Raw genomic sequence first — 6000 nt, 5'->3', positions numbered from 1 at the left:
AGAAAAAAAGGCAGCTGTGAGATGATCAAAAAAGTGACATTGTTATTTTTATTTTTTTCAAATTCGAAATTCCAAATTCTGAGAATTATAAATTATTGAAATAGTATTCGGCTTCTTTTGATCTCATAGAATATATGTTTTACCATATCTACCGACGCTTCCACTCAGTCATTATTCAGCTATTAAGCTGAGTGTGAAATTGAAAGGCGCCTATTCAAATGTTAGCCAGCTGAGCAATTCCACGCACAATAACGAATCGATCAGATTCGACCTTCTCTATACCTGTGGCTACTTCGTACTGACGTAGACAAAATGGACAGTATTTGCGGGGCCGTGTACGCGGAAATATGTAGAAACTTCAATCTTAGCTATTAGTGGCAAGAGCCACGAAATAGTCGCTTGCATACGTGTTTCTAGTTTTTCTCCCCGAAAGTATCCGCGGTTCTTTTGTCTGCTCTCTGGTGCTCCCTTTGTTCGCTTTTCCGGTGATTCCGTGCGTCCCTGTTGGTGCATAAAGGTCTACATGATCAAGATTGGAATAATCGTAAAAGATTATCCCCTGCAGCAAATGTCCACGGCACAACTTGATGCTGTACAAAATCGAAGAGCAAAGGCATGAGGTAATGAAACCGAAATTCATCAAATGCAGCTAAAAGCATGGTTATGTGTCCTTAGTTTTTAAGGATCAAGCAACAGCGACGTGGCTAAAGGAAGTGACGAAGGTTCTTACCCCTTGGGAAAATGCAGAACTTTTTGCCCAGGACGAGAAGGAGGTCCCTCGTCCGGATTTGTTCCACGCATTCTTCCCCCTAAGTGCCGAATTCAGCGATGAGAGGATTATGGGACTCATCGAGAGTCAAAATGACGACTTAAGCACGAATGGCTGGAACATACTAAATCGTTCCAACGTAAATAAACATGCCAAATGGACACTAAACGTTGATTCAAGCTCGCTTAAGACACTAGCGGAACGTAACTTGGTGTTCAAAACTCGAGCATCAAACGTTGGGTCTATCGCTCGCCATAAAGGCAAAAATGACCGAACCAATAAACAAAATGAAACCAATTAAGCTCCTGCAAGCGAACCTCCACCATGCAAAAGGTGCTTCAGCTGTAATGTGTCGGAGGTTCAAAAAGCAGGAGCTGGACGTGGCACTCATTCAAGAGCCATGATCCAATAGAGGAAAAATACACGGTATCTACATAAAAGCATGTAAGTTGTACTATGATGAAAAGAAAAGTTCACTCAGAACTGCTATTCTAGTTAGTAAAACATTGAAATGCTACCCTATTTCAGAATTCATCAAACGGGACATCGTTGCAGTCATGGTTGAGGTACCAACCACCAGGGGGAAACCGATATAGTAGTTGCTTCGGCTTAGTTTCCTGGTGATGCTCCTGAGGTGCCTCCTCCGGAGATCGCCTCGTTAGTCCAACATTGCAGAGAAAACAACAAATAGTTCATCATCGGCTGCGATGCCAACGCGCATCATACCGTGTGAGGTAGTACGGACATCAACAGTCGAGTTGAGTGCCTTTTGGAATTTCTCTCTTCTTACAATATAGATGTATGCAACAAAGGAAATGAACTTACTTTTTCAAATGTCGTTAGACAGGAAGTTTTAGATTTGACCTTATACAATTTCGGAAAAAAAACATCGAAATTGGCATGTGTCCGATGAAATCTCTTTGTCGGATCATAAACATATTATGTTTGAATGGGGGGAGGTGATTTGTCACCTTCTGCATTAAGGGATCCTAGGAAAACAAACAGGGATCATTATGCACAGTTCAATTCTGACATATTAACAAATGATATTAAAATTGAATCGAGTCAACAGTTGGAGCTATTTTCCCAAAAGTTAAACGAAAGGATTACCAGTTTTTTCAACAGTAGTTGTCCTATCAAGCGGTCCTCCTCTAGCAGGGATGTACCGTGGTGGAATTCGATCTTGGAACGCCTTTGGAAAACTTCTCGTAAGATGTTCAGTAAGGCGAAAATCACTTCTGATTGGACACAGTACAAGAAATCTCTATCTGAATATAATAATGCAATAGGGAAATCTAAGAGGCGGTCTTGGATTCGAATGTGTGAGAGCATAAACAGTATTCCGGAAAAGGTGTTGAATGATTTCATCAATTCAACTTACATGTTCACCTATCCATTATCTAATTTTCAGTTTGCGTATCAATCCGGAATGTCAACAGTTACTGCTCTCCATACCTTAGTAGCAAAAATTGAAAAATCTCTTTCAGTTAAAGAAATTGCACTCATGAACATGTGAAATTGGTGCATGAACATATGCAACTAGAAGCGGAAAGAAGTGCTCTAAGGCTCAAAAGATCTAAAAATGTCATGCCAGATGATCTTGTTGGTGATCTAAGCATCTTACAATACTTCCAAAGAGGACCAGTGATGAGTATGAATGGAGACTGGATGAAACATTAGGACAACTATGAAATTCCCTTCAACGTATGTGAAACGTCACGTTCGGATTGGGAAACTGGTGGTCCTAACGTTCGTCAAGGCTCAATCATATTTTTCACAGATGGCTCAAAAATGGGATTACGAACAAGTTCAGGAATCTTTGGTCCCGGGACAAACATTTCAGTTGCGATGTGACATTTTCCAACAGTGTTTCAAGCGGAAATTGTAGCCATACTTGAATGTGTACATGTTTATCTCAGGAGGAAATAAATGGTGGGGGAGACCAACTATGTACGTTCGAGGGACCAAAACCGTACCCAGCAGCCTACCTCCGAATGCTGACCTCTGCTGAATATGATAAGAACCGTATCTTGGGGACTTCTTCGCTTCTGGTTTGTATGTCCACTGGGCCATGCAGCATGCACCTTCAGTTTTTTTTTTCAAAACACTACACTTAACACATTAAAGTAAAGTTTACTACATAAAAACATTTTATTATAAAGCAACATTTATTCTTAACTATAAACAATTTAAAATGGGGTTTGCGCGAGGGCCATGCCCTTTTCGACCGTATCCGACGGTGATCGAGTGGTGACTGATATCTGCTTCGTTAGAAGAGATCACATATTCTTGACGATTCATTCCTCTCAAGGCTCTCAGCATCCCGAAGATAATCCTCGATCCGCGAACTCCTACAGTAGCCCACGGTTTGGACAGTAGTAATAAAGTTGTGATGGCTGCGTACGTTGTTAACCTAATTGGTAAGGTATAATCGTAGACATCCTCGCCCACCCTGAAGTAACTGGTGACTTCTGAAAAGAAAAAAAGAAAGATCTCTTTCGACGCACTGAATGGGTACCACCGGTAGAACTAATCGCTTGCGGCATCATTCGTCGGACTTCAGTCTTCTTGTGTTGGTAGTAAGCAAAGTTTGACAAGAGGTCTTGTCAGAAATCCTGTTGCTGTCTTCAGTGTCGCTACACGTGATATACCGTCCGGTCCTGGATTGAGCTGATGAATTCTACCTTATTTCCATTTCATCAGTGGTAAATTTGGATCTACGATGACAACGAGCCTGCCGACGTCCATCTGTATTGCTGGTTTCCAGTTCTTCATCCGCCCCTGCAGCTGTGAGAGATACTCGGTTCACCATCTCCGCCAAAAATCCTGTAACTGCTGCTGTATCTTCTGCCATCGGTTCAGCCTATTCAATTTAACGCTGCTATAATCTGGTTCTGGCAGCGCCTGTAGAGATCCACCAGTTAAAAAATGAGCCGGTGTCAGAGGTTCGAGATCTGTAGGTTCATTAGATAAAGGAGTCAATGGCCTTGAATTTAGGCAAGCTTCGATTTGTGTTAGAAGAGTTGTGAAATCTTCGTATGACGCAGGATTTCCTCCCAGAACCCGTAGAAGATGAAATTTTGCTGAGCGAACTGCGGCTTCCCACAGCCCGCCAAAGTGCGGGGCAGCTGGAGGGTTAAAGTGCCAGTGTATTTTTTGATTAGTGCACTCCTTCGTAACTGCTTCCTGATGTCCATTATCCTTCAGCAGCTGAAATAGTGCCTTCATTTGATTTTTGGCTCCGACAAAATTGGTCCCATTGTCAGAGTATATGTCGGTGCATCTTCCTCGTCGTGCTATGAACCGTTTCGATGCTTGCAGAAAACGATCAGTACTCATATCCGTGACCAGTTCCATATGAACTGCTTTAGTGCACATACACACGAAAACAGCAACGTATGCCTTTATTGCAGCTCGTCGTCGACCATCACGGATATAGACCGGTCCAAAATAGTCAACGCCGGTTCTGGAAAACGGTCTGGCGACCGTCACTCTCGCTGTTGGTAGTTCACCCATTTGCTGCTGAAGAATAGAAGGCTTTGCTCTGAAGCAGCGTTGGCATTTGTGAACCACCTTCTTTGCAGTACTCCTTCCTCCTAGTGGCCAAAATCGTAATCGAACTGTGCTGAGAAGTAACTGTGGTCCCGCATGCAATAATTTTTCGTGATAATGCTTCATGATCATTTCAGACAACAAGTGTTTTGATGGTAGAATCATCGGGTTTCATACGTTTCTTTTGACTGACCCAATCTTCCACCCACGCGTAAAACTTCTTCCTTTGCCGTTACAGGTTTAAGCCAGCGTAAAACGGATCCATTTTGTACGGAGCTAGTTTTGGACAGCGCTGCACTTTCCTTGGAGAATGTTTCTTGCTGTACACATCGTACAATCACCATCTCTGCTTGCTTCAGTTCCGTGCTGGTTAAGAACCCATGGCCTTCCGATCTGGTGTGACGTAATAGTGCCATTAATCGTAGCCAATACACTGTATCCGGAGCATCTTGGTGTACGAAGAGAATTTAGAGATGAACGAAACGCAGAACGGTGGTTCTACCGTGCCCATGTTGACTACAGTGCTACATCGTTTTTCAGGAACATCCTCCAGATGAACATCTTGTTGATGTGGCCATCCCGTCTGCTCGTCTTTAAACCAGTTAGGGCCCTCCCACCACAAACTGCATTTCTGGATTATTTTTGGTTGAATCCCTCGTGATATTAGATCCGCTGGGTTGCTGATACCTGGTACGTGTTGGCATGTATGATTTTCCGTGATTCGTTGTATTTTTGCGACACGATTCGCCACAAATGTGGTCCATGCGTTCGGAGTCGCACTGATCCATCGCAGTACGCATGTTGAGTCTGTCCAGAAGAATGTGTGAAATGGACCCTTGATTGCTTGCGATGCTTTTTCGAATAGCTGTGCTGCTAGTAAAGCACCACACAGCTCCAGTCGTGGTAACGATTGTACCTTCAAGGGAGCCACCTTAGATTTGCCGTGAATAGTTGAACCGACAACTTGCCTTGCTCGTCCACACTTCGAATGTACAAACAGGTACCGTACGCCTTCTCCAAGGCGTCTGAGAAACAATGTATCTCAATTGATTTTGCCTTTGATACGATCACGCAGCGAGGTACTCGAAGCTCGTTTAAGCATACCAGTTGCTCATGAAAGTTTCGCCACTCCTCCCCCACCGTGTTTGGTAATGGCGCATCCCAATCCAATCGCTGCCCTCGTTCATTTCGCAAACTCCATAAATGCTGCATGATGATTTTCCCCAGTGTTATAGTTGCCCCCAAAAGTCCAAGAGGGTCAAATAGCATCGCTACGGCAGACAAAACCATCTCAGTCGATTTGAATTCTCTCTAGTTTCGTTCGTTCGTTCGCAAGTCGAATTAGCTCCGCGTTGTATAGTGACGCTCTCGCTGACCCAGCCATGGGTAAGAAATCGCGCGGTAACGCGAGTGCCGGCTTATCGGGAAAACAGACTCTCCCAGGAGACGGCGCGACCACCGAGCCAGCTCAGAAGAAGCAGAAGAAAACCCCATTGCCCGTCCCGACAGGCGTTGCGGACCCGCAGCCGGGGCCTCCCGGAACTAAACGACCCAGACCTGAAGACATCAGCGCCACCGCATCGGCAGCAAAAAAGCTGCTGAGCAACAATCCGTTCTCCGCCCTGCAGAACGGAGCCCAGCCGCAGTCGGACCCTGAGACGGTGCCGAAAAAAGTTAAG

This window comes from Ochlerotatus camptorhynchus, unplaced genomic scaffold, assembly GCF_037179485.1.
Source record: "Ochlerotatus camptorhynchus isolate MF236.1 unplaced genomic scaffold, CSIRO-AGI_Acam_v1.1 ptg000343l, whole genome shotgun sequence".
Classification (NCBI taxonomy): domain Eukaryota; kingdom Metazoa; phylum Arthropoda; class Insecta; order Diptera; family Culicidae; genus Ochlerotatus; species Ochlerotatus camptorhynchus.
Note: the sequence above shows the minus strand (reverse complement) of the source record.